At 48.3% G+C, this 17724-nt stretch overlaps 1 pseudogene; it reads left to right on the plus strand.

Moving 5' to 3' along the window:
* The first annotated feature begins 16732 nt into the window (after positions 1–16732).
* LOC125964979 (elongation factor 1-alpha 1-like) lies at positions 16733–17415 on the plus strand (annotated as a pseudogene).
* The last annotated feature ends 309 nt before the right edge of the window (positions 17416–17724 follow it).

Below are 17724 nucleotides of genomic sequence, written 5' to 3' on the forward strand. Positions count from 1 at the left end.
TTGGGTCCTGACACCAGAAGAAAGACGATAAGAGTGTTTGCTGAACAGATCACGACCAATAAGTGCACTCACAAGCACAGGACTTTAGGAGGTACACTCTTTCCATAGTTGGCAGAACCCATCAAAGTCTTTGCTGTCTACTCTTCCTTTATGGGACTAATTGGTGTAACTTAATAATTGTTGTTCTGTCCCCCATTGGCAGTGGTTGGTTTAGGCCCAAGCATGTGATGTAATTCTGGCCAAAGCAGTATAAGGAGACACCAAGTGGAAGACTTCAGAGAAATGTTCCTCTTCCAAAGAAGGGTAATCACTAACTCACCTGCAGAGGATGCCTGGAGCTATTGGACCAGAATGCAGCTATGAGGACCCAGTCAAGATTGAGGCTGAGATGTTAAGGAAGACAGAGCAGAGTGGAGTCAGGTCCTTGAGGACCTGGTTGAGCCAGAGAGGCAACTAACCTTGGAAGCACCCTCCCCAAGGGCATGTTGTTGATGAGAATACATTTTCCTTATTGTTTAAGCCAGTGGTTTTCAAAGTTCAGTCCCTGGACCAGGAGCATCAGCATCCCTTGGGAACTTGTCAAAAATGCAAATTCTTGGGTTTCACCCAGACCTATGGAATCAGAACTTCTGCGGGTGGGGGGTTTTAAGGGCCCTCCAGGTGGTTCTGATACGTGCTAAGCCTTGAGAACCACCATTTAAGCCTAGCGGGTCTGGAAAGGACTTAGGATCATCCTAACTGCACCCTCGTATTTCACACTGGGGACTGGGTGTAGGGAGGAATCATAAGCAAGAGTGTTGTCTTTCTGCTGTGATGCTGCTCCTGGAGTCTGGGTCCCTCCTTTTTTGGAGCTGTTAATCTCATCATTTGTTATTGCCATCGTAAGACATCCTTACTTTCCCTTACTTTGCTATGGGGGCTGCGTGGAGTGAGTCACACAGACTCTTTCCCTGATGACTTTAATCTCAAGACGCCTGCATCAGTCAGGGTCCTGGCAGGAACCAAATGGCTCAAAGCAGGAAGTCAGAAGAGAGTTTAAGAAAGGGACTGTTTATAAGTGTGGCAAGGACAAAGGAAGCTCAACCAGAGACAGGATAAGGTGCCAGAGCTAGTGACAGCATCACTACCCCCAGGTTGATAACGGAAGGAGAGAGCACAGTTGCTAGAAGACAGAGAGGGTAGCTGTCATGGGGTGAGTGGTGGCCCCCAAAAGATACATCCACATCCTAATCCCTGGAAACTGTGACTGTTACTTTATTTGGAAAAAGAGTCTTTATGAATCTATTTAAGGATTTTGAGATGAGGAGATTATCCTGGATTATCCACTGGGCCCTAAATCCAATGATGTGCCCTTATAAAGCAAGAGCAGAGGGAATTCAAGACAGACAGCTGAGGAGAAGACAGAGAAAAGGAGGAGGCGATGTGACCACAGAGACAGAGACAAGTGATTGGGCCGCACGTCCAGGAGTCCTGACAGTGCTGGAGGCTGAGAGGCAGAGCAAAGATCCTCCTTGGAGCGCCCCCAGGGAGTGTGGCCCTGCCAACACGTTGGTTCCAGACTTCTGACCTCCAGAACTGTGAAAGAGAACGTTTCTGTTGTTTTACACCACCAAGTTGATAGCGATTTGTTACAGCGGCCCCAGGAAATGAATGCAGTAGCTCTATGGAGAGGACGGCCTTGCTTCGTCTGCAGAGAAGCTGGGTCAGCCTGAGAGAGCGTGGCAAGGAGGGAGCTGAGGCTGGTCTCTCACTTTTTTCATTCCCTTTGACCTCCAGATGGTGCCTCCCACTGGCCTAATCCAGCTGAAAACTATAGCGCATGAGACCCCTTGATATGGTCCATCGGGGTCGGCCTCCCGAGACTCAGAGCAGGGTGGAGAAGGCTGGAGGGAGGCTCTGGAGGGGCAGCTGGAAGCCGCCCAGCACAGACACAGCTACGGTCAAAGCACAACTGAATCATAACCTCTGAACAGACCTGGAAGGATAAGGTCCAAACATGTACATGAGACAAATGTGGCAAGAATTCGGGCTTTGTGAAGTTAGAGAAAAACAACAACAACATTCATCCGGAAAAAGTAGCCAGAAGAAGTGGAAATTCTAGTGATGTTTAAGTAGTGAAGATGTTATACAAAGAAGGCTGGATGCCCTGTGGGTGAAGTGGTGATACTTAGAAGATAGCTCGAGATGATGGTGGGATAAGAGTATGAAAGGTGTGTTGAACAGCAGGTGCTTCTGAGGAGTGGGGAACAGGATGGGGAGAGGGAGGGATTGGGGAACTACTGTGTTACCTAATGGAGGATTTTGATATTTTTATAGATTTCCAGTATTGTGGTTTAATCAACAGTAGGGTCACTAACCATCCCTTCTACTGACAGGTGAGGACAACCCCTTAAGACCTAGCCTCAAAGCCCCAGGGAGTTCTGCTTCCCAGAAAGGTGGCAGAGTGAGTGTCTGTGCCATTTGGATGAGGGGGCCCAGGGCTCGGAGGACAGACCCACAGCATGTCCTGGGTTCATCTTCCCAGAAGGAAGTCGCTAGGCAGGGTCGGGGGACAGGGCTGGGCTGGATCCTTCACAGCCACTGCCCTCCGTGGCCCCAGGTCATGTCTTTTGTGTTTTCTGCGCCTCAGTACCATGGGAAGAACGAGGCTAGCTCTATCTTGGAGAGACTTTGAAAAGAGCAAATAATGGTCAATAAACCAAAGGAAATAAATAACAACCAGTGATTTACCAAACTACACAAAATTATCTAATTACAAAACAGGAACGAAAAACAAAAGGCTCGGGAGGGGAGAGAAGCATCACATGGGGGCTACAGAGGGATTAAAGGAATCCAGATTTATGAGCGGGAGAGAAAACGGCACTCCCTCTCCCACTTCTTAAGAAAGTTTGCTTCTCTCCTGCGGATGCTCAAAGAGAGACGGCTGTCTACATGGCTCCTTTGCTCTGACTTGTGAGGATTTGGTCTGAGGAATTGTTTTCAAGCCTGTGAACCGTTTGGCAGCCTCTGGTCTGTGATATTGCCTTATGCACCGAGTAAGGCACAAGCTACAACAACAACAACATACAAATTTGTCGGTCACTGAGTCAGAGGGGTGGGTATCTGACCCCTGGAAGGTCCTGCAGCCTGCGGAGTCGTTCTTGCATGGCACATGTTTCACTGTGTGCAGAGACTATCTCTAAAATATACAGAGAACCAGAGGGTTCACAGTAGCTTGCATTTGGAGTGTGTGTGTGTGTGTGTGTGTGTGTGTGTGTGTGAGCGTGTGTGTGTCACTGAATGTATCTGTGAGCCTGTGTGTGATGCTGGGCCAGCAGAGGTGGACACACTCCCATGCACGAGCCGGGGCCCTGGCCTGGCAGCCTGGGGATGTACGTGTGGGCGTGAGGGTGAGCCGACCTGGAGTCCAGTCCCAGGGCCTCTGGGGGCCTGTCGCCTGCAGGGCTCATTATAGAGGAGACCAGGTGCTTGGAGTGTCCCCAAAGCAATACAGAGTGCAGTCATGAGTTTGAAAAATATTCCTGTGAGAGATATAAATAAAGACTCCAAGCCCAAAGCCATGGTTTGAGAAAGCCATCCTTAAACACAGGATAATTTATAGCCGCAGCTCTCCTGTCCTGAGAATGACTCAGCTCTCTTAACCCAACCAGGCCCAGCCTGCTCCAGTAACCTTTGGGTCTGGCTGAAAGGGAAGTGCTAAAGAGAGAGAGCTCTAAGGAATCCGGTGAGCTAACCACTCGGCTACCAGGCTGTCCCTGCTGTGCTCCCCTCCTTTCTTCCTTTTGGGAAAACTCCAGCCACAACAGGGATGATCAGACCCTGGAAGCTGAGAAACAGGACGCTTGGGTATATTCCCAGCTGGCTGGCCCCTGGGAAGCCTCTGAGACAGATGCCCGTCTACCTCTGGGATCCAGTGGGTTCTGGTGCCCACACAATGGGCCAGTCTTCCTCTGGGAGGCGTGGTTTCAACATAGACCCGAGTAGAACTGGAGAGTTATTCTCAGTCATAGAGACTCTTGAGCCCCACAGAAAGAATAGAAATGAGAGTACTTTTCCCTTTTATTAAAAAAATAACTTACCCAAGTCAAGTGCCAAAAGTGGGCTGAGAAGAGGGGCAGATAAGTTTCATCATGGTGGTAAATGTGTGAGGGAACGGTCAGACCGAACAGGGTTAGTTTCTAATTCTCTCTCCCCCGCACTGCCAGCCCCCCTTCCTTCATGATATTTTTAGCAGACTCTTCAGCCAACCTCGTGGAAAGAGACAAATGCAAGTACAGAGAGTGCTTATCAAAACCCATGGATGTTTCTTTTTCTCTTTCTTCTTTTTCCCTTAAAAATCTTCCAGGAGCGGGGAAAGGACTGGAAGTACTTGAAGGTCTTTTTAGCTCCAGGCCTCACCCCGGCTTGGATCTCGAGAACATTTCAATGTCAAGGCCAAGTGCCTGACTGTCCAAGTGTAGAAAAAGAAAAACCTTCATGCTGGACTATTTTAAAAATAGTTAAGCTCTTTGATTAAATGGCTAAACAGCCCTTGAATCAAGTGTTCTCTTCTCTAGCAGACGAATTTGTGTAATTGGCCTAATTTTTTTTTTTTTTTTTTGGTACGCGGGCCTCTCACTGTTGTGGCCTCTCCCGTTGCGGAGCACAGGCTCCGGACGCGCAGGCTCAGCGGCCATGGCTCACGGGCCCAGCTGCTCCGCGGCATGTGGGATCTTCCCAGACCGGGGCACGAACCCGCGTCCCCTGCATCGGCAGGCGGACTCTCAACCACTGTGCCACCAGGGAAGCCCCTTGGCCTAATTTTAACGTAGGTCCCCACGTATCAGGAATGTAATCCTTGCTGAATAGATGAACAGCTCCTTAAATCTGTAACTAGGTGTCTTGTCTTTTTTCAACATACATTTAATAAGTCATTCTGTGTGTGTGTGTGTGTGTGTGTGTGTGTGTGTTTCTTCAGATGTGTGTCTGCGAAGGGGGTTGTTAAAGATCTAAGTGAGGAGGAGCTGCGTGTGATGTGAGGTGCAGCCCGGAGCATCCTGTACCTCAGTGGAGGGTGGTCAACGGGTCTGACCTCTGTACAGGGCAGCATCCTTGGTGCCCATCTCTGCTGCGTGCAGGACTTATTACTAAAATATTGTCCAGGAGGGGCGGCACTAGGCTGGCCCCTGGGTATTTATTGCTGTACCTAGTGTTTATTTGCAGTCCATAAGGTTTTCTTTATTTTGTGTATGATCAATAACCACTTTTAAAGAGAAGGAAATTTCTTTTTCCAAGAAGGAAGTTTCAAGTCAGCCAACTTAAAACACACATCCACACACGCACACCCCTCCCCCAAAATCTACACACACTGACTTTATAAATGATAGAAAGCAGAGGATCTCGGTAGCTGCAGAACTAAAACCACACAATTCTGGCCAGGCCTGGCCTGGTCACGTTGGAAATGCAAGGAGCCTCCTTCCGATGCTGTAGCTCAGTCTTTTGAAGTCTGTCCTCTGTCCACTGCCTCCTCTTCTTTCTTATTTCTCCCTTTGGGAGTTTTTTTGCATCATCTCCCAGTTTCTAAGCCCCCTGCTCTTTTTGTTTTTTATTGGAGTATAATTGCTTTACAATGTTGTATTAGTTTCTGCTGTACTATGAAGTGAGTTAGCTATCTGTATACCTATATCCCCTCCCTCTTGGACCTCCCTCCCACCCCCGCCATCCCACAGATCTAGGTCATCACAGAGCACCCTGTGCTGCACAGCAGGTTCTCATCAGCTATCTATCTTACACACGGTAGTGTATATATGTCAACCCTAATCTCCCAATTCATCCCACGCTCCCCTTCCCCTCCTGTGTCCACATGTCCATCCTCTACGTCTGTGTCTGTATTCCTGCCCCGGAAATAGATTCCACACACATGCGTTAATATACGGTATTTGTTTTTCTCGCTTTTAGTCACCTGTCTTTGCACATTATCAAAATGAGAGGCTGCCGTGATTGAGGATATGTGTGGACCGATCAGCACATACGGATCGATCAGCACATATAGATAGATTAGACACTTCTAGATTGATGAGACGCCTGAAGGGCAGCAACCCAGCCCTCTCATACTGATTGAAAATTAATTGAATATAATAATTGTTAAGGAAGAGCTGGAGAGAAATTCCACGAGCCCACCAGATAGGAACCTGGAGGTGGCACTGAGGTGGGGTCGGGCCAATCTTCCTGCCCTTTGCTAGCTGGTCACTCTGCTTGGATTAACACTAGCGTGTATTTGGTTAGGCTGTCGGTGGTTTCTTCTACTCTCTTCGGAATAATCCACACACCTGGCTGGGCTCCCCGGATGTCATCTGCTTTCTGAAGGTCTCAGCCACCAGGCAGAATAGCCCAGCAGTCTTTGGTTCTGAAGCTTAGGGGGAGGCCCTTTGGTAAGAAGACCAGCCTTGGATTTCTGGTTTCTCTTCCAGAGACAGAGAGGCCCTTTTGGCTGGGTTTGCAGAGTAAACCCTGGAGGCTTACCCTGTGCACACCCTCTGATCATCTGCACCTCTTGGGGAAACACTCCAAAGATACAGGAGCCATCTTGGGTGCAACAGGGGTCTCCTAGATCCAAAAAGATACAAACCTCCCGTCCCACGGGTTGAGGCTGGAAGGAAGACAAGTACACATGCGTATCTGTTGCTCAAAGGAAAGGGACCGTGCGTGTCCTCGTACAGCGACGGGATGGCCTTTGGCCAAAAGTAGCACAATTCAGGTCTGACAGACTCGTAAAAGGGGCTGCTCGTGTGCATCGCAGCCCATGCCGAGGTCACTGGGAGCATACACACGACTACCCTGGGAAAGGCGGATCGGTAGGCCCTGGAGAGAATTCAGAGGAGCGCAGACAGGAGGAGGTGGAGAGCAGAGAGGGAGTGGCCCACCTTTCGAATCCAGCCTCCCCGCACCCCCCTCCCGCCTCCCGTAAGGCAGAAGCCAAGGGCAGGGGCCAGACCAGAGCCAGCTGATTCTGTGGCTGTTTATACCCTGTAACCGGAGCCTGTTCCTGCGAGGCTGCCTAACAGCTGCAGAGATAAGGGGATGGGCCGTCACTTCCAGAGACTGGGTGACCTGTGCTGGCGCCCACCTCGGGGGCAGCTTATCCAGATCGTTTTCCCAAGCCAGGGGGTGGGAGTGGGAAGAGGTGGGGCTGGCCGCTAGCTGCTGCCCAAGTGGCCAGGGTGACCTTCCCAAATCCGGAGTGACTCTTCGAGCTCTATATTGGACTTACTCCTGTGCTCTCTCCAACCCCCCTGTCTCCCCACGGGGTTGCTTTCTACAAGGTCAGGGGAGGTGAGAGAGGAGTTCTGCATGTTTCATGGGTTTGTTTTCCTCCCTCTTTATCTTTGTCATCACAGAAACAGAAAAGAACATGTGGTGAAGCTCTGGGTCAGGCAAAATTTCTAGATTCTGTTGCCAAACACTTCTTTCAGGCCGGAGCCCTGCTCTCCTTGCCCCCATCCCCGGCCTCCCCTCCAAGGTTAGCCTTGTCTTCCCTCCCATCTCCGTCCTCTCAGCCCTCCAGGCAGTGTCAGGGACCTCCCTCCATTCATCTCTTCCTGGACTCCCTGCAAGAAGCAGGCAGGTAGTGGGCTCTCTCTGCCAGTGTCTGGTGATGCTGGGAAGCTTCAAACCAGACTCATCCTGCTGGTCGTTCAGTGAGTGGTGTTCGACTCCCACCTTGCTTTCCAGATCCTGATCCTTTGGGGGCAGCTCCCTCTGCCTCTACGCCCCTCGCCTTCCTTTTTTCTCTCCCATTCTTGCCCCTCCAGCAGCTTCCTCTGACTGTCTCCAGCCCCCGGTCCTGGGTACCCCTTTGGAGCCGGTACTCATGGTGTTCTGGTTCTCAGTGTTCACACCTCTCAAGTATGGGATTTGAAGACGGTTAACATGTTCTTTCCTTTGGTCTCTTGTTCCCCTGCCACGTTGGCTCTTCTTGGAGCCCAGCGCTGGCCTGGCCCATGACCTGGGGCACTCAGGGCTGCCTGCCAAGCGGGGCTCTTTTACTGTCCCTGCCTGTCCTTCCTCTGCTGGCGACCTGGACAGGGTCGGGGTGAGGCTCATGGGGTTGGCTGAGTTTGTTCAACAGCTGCCTCAGATCGGAAAAGGTGAGGGTGAGGCTCTAGGGTAGGGGGAAAACAGCACAAAGCAAAGCCTTTAGACTAAGGGAGTTCTGAGTTCAAGTCCACACATGACCAGTGACCAGTCGTGGAACCTCAGACAGTCTGCTCCTCATTTAAAATGCAGATGATGATACTTCACACTTCTCGGGGTGGATGTCAGAGTCAGAGGAGATAATGGAAAGGAAAATGCTTGGGAAATTGTTTCCTTAGTGTGTGGCTAATGGTGGGTGTCGGCAATATTTGCTGCCTGAGTGAATAAAAGACAGGACAAGGGAAGGGTGAAGAAGGAGGGAAGGACAGAGGGAGAGAGGAAAGAAAGAGGAGAATGAAGTTTCCAGGGACCCTTGCTTTTGCAAGTATCGAAATCTGAAGCAAACTGAACTTAGAGGCTGCTGTGTCTGCAGGTTCTGGGCCCAAGATTTTCTGTGTCTCGACTTTGTAATTGGACACTCACCGACAAAGCTTTTCTTTTTCTTTTTTCTTCCCCTGATCAGAGTTTAAGGGAGCAGAGAGCATCAATTTAACAGCCAGCACAGAGGGGTTGATTAATAACTGTTGGTTTGTGTCTGGAGGACTTCTCCAAAGGGAGAGCTCCCTTGACCAGCAAGGCTTCCCACTCCCCGCTCTTTCCACCTCGCTCTGTGCCCCACTTTCACTGTGCCCCCTCTCAGTTCTCAGGCTTCCCCTGCTCCCTCCCTCCTCAAGGCCTTTGCCACATCTCCTGTGGGCCTGGAACACTTCTGATGCAGGGCATCTCCAGGACCCTGCCACTTTCCAACTGAGTTACCCAGGTAGGTCAGTGAAACCCTCTGGGTTTCAGTTTCCTTATCTGTAAAGAGAAAATCTAGACACAGCCCTTGGCTTCTTGGGAAAACTAAGTGGGATCAGGTAAGGGAAAGACGTAGCCCAAGGCTTGGCTCAGGGCCCTTGCACAGGTGATGGCCACTCTTTGGTTCATCAGAATAGCTTCCTCCTCCCTCTCTCTGGGGGTGCTGTCACCTTCCATTCCATTCCTTACTCTTCTCCTCCCCCAACAAAGACTGACTTTGGACAGTTTCCTCCCTGTCACCAAAGGTAAGCCCATCGCCTCTCAACGTACCTGCATCTTTGTTTTACTGGATGTGGGAGAAGTTAGGCAGATTTTCAAACTTTACACAGTTCTGCAAGTATACCACTGCATAGCGTCTTCTCTGTTGGGCTAATAGCTAGAAGCTCTGTTGGGAGTTAGCCTCCTGCTTGAATTCTTTTTATTTTATTTTTCTAATAAAACCCACTTTTATTTACTAACCAAATGGTTGATCCTAATTAAAGGAATACTTTGAAATAGTTGCAAGTAAAATGTTTGTGATAAAGATAATCGAACATAGGAAAAGAAAATAAGAAGCAGCATGGAGATTTGAAGAGAGTTGCTTATCATCTCACAGCTAATTGTTATCAAACATGATGATGAAATTTTTATTCTGATTTTCCATAGATCTGAACACAGGTGACATTGTTCCTAATGCATTGCACCACTAATTTTCCACCTTTCATTTTTCTTGTCATTCTTTCCCCTTTCTCATTCTGTTCCTGGTGTGGAACCAATGCACCATTAGCAAAGTTGTAGATCTGAGTTTTTTCTGCCATCAGCTGCAGTTTCTTCAACTCTCTCTCCCAGGTTAAAAGAAAACCGTGTTGTTTTCAAAGTGCTCTCAGCTTTTATGTGGGGCTTTTGTCATCAGAAGGGATGACACTATCTGGTTTTTAGCCATTGTACCCGTTTTCGACAGAGCCGGTTCCCATTTCTACTGCCTTCGTGTATTCATGGAAGTCTATGCTCGTTGCCAGGGGCCATCTTTCTCCCAGATGCTGAATGGTGGTTTTGGTGGGTGTGGCTGGTTCTTATACCCTCTTCATGCGAGGTGGGAGTGTTTCTAACCTATTTTTAGCCAATCTACATATTGTACATATCTTTAATTTCACAAAAAGAACCCATTTCCATTATTCTTCATGCTAATAAACAAGGCACCAGTAAAAACCCAGTTTTGATTAGAAAATTAACAAAGTCTTAGATGTGATAAAGATCTTGATACTCGAAGGACTTGGGGTGGCTGACCCCAGAGACATGCCTTACCCTCCAGTGTCCCTGGGTGGTTGGGCGGATGCCACCCTCTGCTGGACTTTGAGTTCACATCCTTGCTGGGTTTCTCCCTTCTTGTTCTGCTCCCCCATTCCTTATCTGCCCTTTTGGGGGGCACTTTCCTAATAAATCACTGTGTAAGAACCCTCCTCTCAGGGTCTGCTTCTGGAGAACCTAATCTAAGACAGCTGGCTATGCACTTCTGTTCTCAGATTTGAGAGCAAATCGGAATCACTAAAGGAGATTGTGAAAAATGCAGATTGCAAGGTCAGGTCCCAGAGACTGTGGTTGAGTAGGGTGAGGTTCCCAAATCTGAAATTTAGTGAGCTCTCTGGGGGGGGGGGGGGGTCCTGCTGTCTGTGGCCCTGGAGCCTCCTTTTGAGAGCCAAGACTGCAGCCCCTGGGGAAGCCCTCGTTACACCAGTAACAGGTTGATTGCTAGCTTGGGCTTCTGCAGCCCCACCCTCCCCTGACATCTGCTGATCCCACAAGTCCAAGTGGCTTGGCTTCAGCCGGGAGCAAATTGCCGCTGTCTACAGTCCAACTGGCCTCCCCCGGTGTCAGGCTGATCCTTCAGGCTGGGTCACTTGCGCTGCGCTCCAATCCAGCCAGGGTGCTTTTCAGAGGCCTGCATGTTTGAATGTTTGAGAACCACGAGATCTCTCCTTGGCTCCGATGCTTCTGTTCTTCTTTCCAGCATCTGCCCAAGTTGCCCAGTTTTCATGTTCTGGTTGCTGAGGCCCCCCTCCTCGCCCACCACACACACTCTTTATCTCAGCATCTCACATCTCAGCAGCATTGGGAGTGGAACAGAAGCCTGACACAGTCACTTCTGGCAGTAAATGTAGTAGTTACACACACGAGCGTTATTTTTACACTTCTTGGGTTGAATCTGGGCTCCATCACTCGTGAGCTGTGTAGCTCTGGGCAAGTTATTTAGACTCTCTGTGCCTTAGTTTTATTTTAAAACTAGAAATAACAAGAGTAACTACCTCTGAGAGTTTGCTTGTCACTGATAGGTAAAACGCCTGGCACGTAGCGTTCAATGAATGTTTGCTAATCTTATCGTACAGACAGAACAAACTCCTCCAGCTGCCAAACAGACAAGCCACCTGGAGAGGATGGAGTATTATTTGTACCCTCCACGCAAGGGGCTGCATGCCTCAGGGGCCCTGGTGATGCTGTCTTATTCCTCTTCAGCCCTGCACACTCTCTGCAGTGTAGGAAACGAGCAGTGGAAATACGCTGTTTTGTAGCTTTGTTAACAGACATGCAGAAATTTTGACCACAAGGATAGCTGAATGGACGGGAAAATGACAGGATTTGGACTGGAAAGTAGCCTGGTCCAATGCACGCTCACACGCTCACACACACATTCTCATCCACTCACGTACGCCCTCCCTCACATGATGTACTCACACACGGACAGGCTCACACGTACTCACTTTCACACACACTCTCACTCACACACGTGCTCCAGCAGACTCACACACTCTCACACGCTATCTCACAAACACCTTCTCCACTGCCCACACTCTCACGTGTGACCCCTGTGGAGTCAGAATTAAAGAGACCTTTACTGGGAGTGGGTGGATGTGGCAGGATCCAAGCAGGAGGCTCCCTGGGGTCTACTCTGTGCCGGGCTTGGGGAGGTGACAGGTAAACCAGACTGGCTTCCTGAGTCTTCTGAGTGAGGCAGCCATGGACAAAAACAATCTCATTTCTAGAGCCAAATAATTAAGCCCTATGCAGGAGAGTCTGGCAAACTGTGATTGAAGCGGGGAGGCAGAGTTTGAGAGATCTGCCAGGAAGACACCACCACCTCCACCAGGGGTGGAAAGAAACAGCCACGTGCCACGTGCTGCGTATGTGCTTTTAATGAAGTAGCTTATTCAGTCTGCTAACAACTGTTCAGCAATGCTATGGTCCTGTTTTGCAGATGAGGAAACAGGCGTGGTGGGGTTCGGTAACCTTCTCAAGGTCCCTCAGCTCGTATATGTGGGAGTCGGGTGTGAAGCCAATGGCAGCATGTCCCTAGGGTCACACGGAGGGGGTCATGTTTGAGCTGAACTTGGAAGCTGTGTGTGGGGTGGGGACAGGGGAGGTAAAGAAAAGACACACAAGTGGGAAAGTGGATGGTGTGTCCCAGAGAAGGGAAGGCAGCCAGCGTGAGTGGGGGTCAGATCTGGGAGGGACTTGAGTGTTTGTTTAAGGAGTTTGGCTTGTGTTTTGCCCCCGTGGGCAATGGTGGAAAGCAGAGACCAGGAGGAGGAGAACGATTTGTATTTTAGGAGGATGGCTCCGACAGGATGGAAGGAAAGGGCCACAGGTTAGAGAGGAAAAGCCCAGATGGGAAGCCATTACATTGATGTGGTCCACGCGAGAAGAGATGGGGACCTGATAAGTCCAGTGGCAGAGAGTTACGGCCACCGCGGTGGTCAGATGGGCAGGACTTTCTGAGTAATGGCAGGAGATGGTCTTGGAGAAGAAGGAAGGGGGAGACCAAGTTTGATAGGAGGTTTCTAGCCAGGAAGCTGGAAGGATGGTGGGGCTGGTCATCAAACTAAGAACACAGGAGGAGAGGATCAACTGCGTGGTGATGGATGGGAACTAAATTTTTGGTGGTGAGCACATTGTAGAGCAATACAGAAATGGAAATATAATGTCGTACATGTGAAATGTATACAATGTTATAAATCAATGTTACCCCTATAAAATTTGTTTAAGATATATAATAATTAAGTTAAAAAATTAGTAACCTAAAAAAGAAAAGACTTTCTTCCTAAGAAATGATTAGAAAAAGAGCTAATGGGATAGGAGATTTGAAATGTATTGTGATTTCAAAATTTTTTCTTAAAAAAAAATGTGTATCTTTGAAACTCTTCCCCAAATCAAAATGTCCAAAAATGTTTGACTTACAGTATCTTCTGGAACTGTAATAAAATAATTGCGTTAGAAAAAAATTAAAATAAAAAACAGGAATAAGAAATTAGACAGCAATTCCCTGGTGGCACAGTGGTTAAGAATCCACCTGCCAATACAGGGGACACGGGTTCGAGCCCTGGTCAGGAAAGATCACACATGCCAAGGACCAACTAAGCCCGTGGGCCACAATTACTGAGCCTGCACTCTAGAGCTCACGAGCCACAACTACTGAGCCCATGTGCCACAACTACTGAAGTTCTAACGCTGAGAGCCTGTGCTCAGCAACAAGAGAAGCCACCGCAATGAGAAGCCCGCGCACCACAACGAAGAGTAGCCCCGCTCGCTGAAAACTAGAGAAAGTCCATGCACAGCAATGAAGACCCAACGCAGCCAACACTAAATAAAATAAATTTATTAAAAAACCCAAGAAATTAGACAGGTACACTACATAAAGTATATACGTTTCTCTTGTTTAACTGATTTGCATAGTTTACTAAAAAAAAAGAACACAGGAGAAGATATCGGTGGGAGAGGCAGTGAGGGATAGGGCATGGATGTAATCATTTGGAAGAAGGTCCTGGAGCTGACACTGGGGCTCTAGCCACAGGAGGCTCTGCTGGTCCCAGGGCCTGTGGGACAGGTGCGTGGGGCAGTGCCCTGAGGAGAATACCCATGTGGGAGGCTGGGAGAGCTGCCAGTGCTGCTTGTCAGAGAGGTCAGGCAGAGAGTATTCCACTGGGAGAGAATGGTCCACGTGTGTGTTCTGGGACTGCCCTTCCTCGTCCCCTCCCTCCTAGGGACCAGCTCTTCCCCTCAGAGCCTGCTTTCTTCAACTGCCCTCTTCCCCATGGCCGCCACCATGACTCGAGCTCCTGCTTCCAACTTTGCTTCTCTCCACAACTTTGCTGGCTCAGGGGGAACCAGCAACCTGTAGGGAAACTTTTCTCTTAAAAGCACATAACTAAGACTGAGCCAGCACTGGGAACCACTGTGCTGAGGGAGCATGATGGTAGCACGAAATGAGATCCATGGTGTTGACATTGACCAAGATCTCTACTCTTCCCAGCACTGGGCAGAACCCCTGGGGAACAAAGGTGAATGAGACCCAGTCCTTGCCTTCAAGGGCTTCAGAGACCAGCACATTAACGGTCTCAGGGTGTAGAGGTTGCAGTTGGGTCATCAATGGAGGATCCGGAGAAAAAGGACTGATTGATGTCTTCCGGGAGCATTGTGGACACTGCCTCCAAGAAGGAACTTTTTGCACTGGGCCAGGGGGTGAGCAGGTTTTCTAGGCAGACGGGAGCAGAGGATAGCATGGGGTATAGGGTAGGGAGGGCATTCTCAACAAAGGAAAACTGCATGAAGCAAGTCATGAACAGGTGGAAGTACCAGCCAGGAAGAACATGTGGTTTGGTATAGAATATAAGGGAGCAGAGGGGTGGGTGTGGCAGGAGAAGAACCTGGACAGGAAGGCTGAGACTAAACTAGGAAGGACCCAGTGACTTAGGCGAGTTTTGAGTATCCTTGTGCCACATTGTGCAATAGAATTTCCTGTGATGGTGTTTATATCTGTCCTGTCCAGTATGGTAGCTGTTAGTCACATGTGGTTACTCAGCACTTGAAATGTCGTGTGGATAAGGAATTGAATTTTTACTTTGTCTTATTTATGTTTCAAATTAAATAGCCACATGTGGCTAGTGGCTACTGCGTGGGACACGGGAAGTCATTTGTTCCTCACGATAACTCAATGAGTCGGACAGAGATCACCTGTCCAGTTTTCAGGCAAGCTGGGGTTCTAGAAGATTATGTGACCTGCCCAAAGTTACATGAATATTAAATGACAGAACCAGGGTTTGCATACAGCTTTCCTCTATAGGAAGCTATTTATGGTTACTGCCCTGGGCAACATGAGGCTCTGATACGCCTTCCGAGTCATTAAGAATAAAAGTTTGCAGGTGTAGTCTTTGAAAACTGGTCCCTGTTGGTTAGGTAGGGGAGCCCTGTTTGTTATCACACCTAAGTTCCTGCCACAGTGGAACAACACAAATATACAATCAGAGGGAAGGATGGGGCAGTGGGGTGAGGCTGTCGTAGGGGTAATGGGAGGACCACTGGGTTCTTCTCTTGATTCTGTCGAATGGCAAAATCCAGGTGTGGATCTTGGACTAGTTCCCTATGACCTGTGGGACGGAGCATCTTTATTGATGGAATGAAGAGGCTCGCCAAGATGACCCCATGGTCCTCTCCACCCCACTTTTGGGAACTAAGACTCAGTAGAAGCCATGCTCTGGAATTCTTACAGCTCAGACATCTGCTGGTGGGGCCGATCCCACATGAAGGTGAGCGTGCAGCTTCAGTCTCTTGTCCAGAGGCCCTGGGTGTGAGATAGATTCAAGGTTCCAATATAGCAAACACAGCTCCAATACAATTCAGCTTCATCCTCACCAGGGATGAGGGACAAAGTCCAGGAATTCAAGTAGGGCTGTCACTCGGGTTAGATTAAGGACCTGGGCAGGAGCGAAGTCTGGCTTCTGATAGCACAAGGGTGAGGAGGCCCCACTAATGAACAATGTAAAAGTTCTGGAAAGTTTGAAGCTATGAGAAAAAAATATAGATAGTATTGTTTTTTAAGCACTTAATTTTTTTTTCTTTTTTTTCCTGAACTCAAAATAAGAAGCATCTACTAACTCGAGTGTTTTTAAGATGATCACATTTGGTATTTTTGAGAAGACAATTGAGCCTGAGGATTTGCGGGAAAAAAACACTGGCTTTTGACCTTGGTATCCTCATTTTTACTGAAAATTAGTATTTCTGTTCCTTCATTCCCTGTAGGCCTTGGCATTGCTGCAGATGCTTACAGCCATGGAGGGGCATATGGTGGGGAGTCCAGCACCCGCCTGGATTTGCTTAGCATGAGGTCTTGTCTGTGTCAAGCACAGGATTCCTTTCCTGGGCTTTGAGTCTATGAAGAACTGGAAATTCTGTGTCCCATTTCATCTCACCTGGCTGCATTTTTTTCCCTGCCACCTCTCCTGCCTTGTACAGAGAAGTCACAGGTCATCAGTCATAACTGAACTACTTCTATATCCGAAGCTTGGAGAAATGGGAAATTTAAAGATCTTCAAGGCAGATAGACAAAGTCCTTAAAGGAGACTGGAGAGGTAGGGCTGGGGCTTAGTGCGTCCTGCTGTCTGTGCCCAATTGTGCATTGTACATAGGGTAGTCGGAAAAAATACAGGAAATGCAGTCAATTTTGCATTTCAAATCAATAATGAATCATTTATTTAATATAAGCATGTCCCCAATATTGCATACATTGTTGATTTGAAAATTCATGTTTAACTGAGCATATTGTATTTTTGTTAAATCTGGCAAAACTTAATTGCACATCCTCTTGGCCTACATTTTACACGATTACTGTGGAGGCAACTAGGTCAGAGCCCCCAGCAGTCCTCATCTAAGCTGCCTCTTGTATCCTTTGCTTCTTGCTGACACTTCTCTGCTGTTACTGTATAGGAAACTCCTGGTCATTGGTGAGGTACAGACCATGAAGGGTAAGGGAGTTAACCGCCATGGGACAACCTCTGAGCAGTGGGATGGGAGTTGATGGAAAAATGTTTGTCTCTTTCCATCCCTCCGTAGCATGGAATTATGAGTGCGTTCTATACAGCTCTTCAGAAGATACCAGTGAGACAGCGGTTTCCTGCACCATGAAGCTTTGCGTAAAGCTCTTCCTGGGGACCATGTGGGCTTCAATGTCAAGAACGTGTATGTCAAAGATGTTCATCATGGCAGTGTGGCTGGTGACAGCAAAAATGACCCACCGATGGAAACAGCTGGCTTCACAGCTCAGGTGATTATCTTGAATCATCAAGGCCAAATCAGAGCTGGATATGCACCTGTGCTGGATTGTCACATAGCTGGATGGTCACACAGCTTACATTGCTTGCAAGTTTGCTGAGCTGAAGGAGAAGATTGATTGTCCTTCTGGGACAAAGCTGGAAGATGGCCCCAAAGTTTTGAAATCTGGTGATGCTGCCATCATTGATATGGTTCCTGGCAAACCCATGTGTTTTGAGAGCTTCTCTGACTCTCCTCCTCTGGGCCATTTTGCTGTTAGAGACACGAGACAGATGGTTGCTGTGGGTGTCATCAAAGCAGTGGACAAGAAGGCAGCTGGAGCTGGCAAGGTCACCAAGTCTGCCCAGAAAGCTCAGAAGGCTAAATGAACATTATCCCCAATACCTGCCACCCCAGTCTTAATCAGTGGTGGAAGAACGGTCCCAGAACAATTTGTCTCAACTGGCCATTTAAGTTTAATAGCAAAAGACTGGTTAATGATAACAATGCATCATAAAACCTTCGGAAGGAAAGGAGAATGTTTTGTGGACTATTTGTTTTGTGTGTGGCAGTTTTAAGTTATTAGCTTTTAAAATCAGTACTTTATTTATTTTTACATCTTTATTGGAGTATAATTGCTTTACAATGATGTGTTATTTTCTGCTTTATAACAAAGTGAATCTGTTATACATATACATA

Source organism: Orcinus orca, chromosome 7 (assembly GCF_937001465.1).
Source record: "Orcinus orca chromosome 7, mOrcOrc1.1, whole genome shotgun sequence".
Lineage (NCBI taxonomy): Eukaryota > Metazoa > Chordata > Mammalia > Artiodactyla > Delphinidae > Orcinus > Orcinus orca.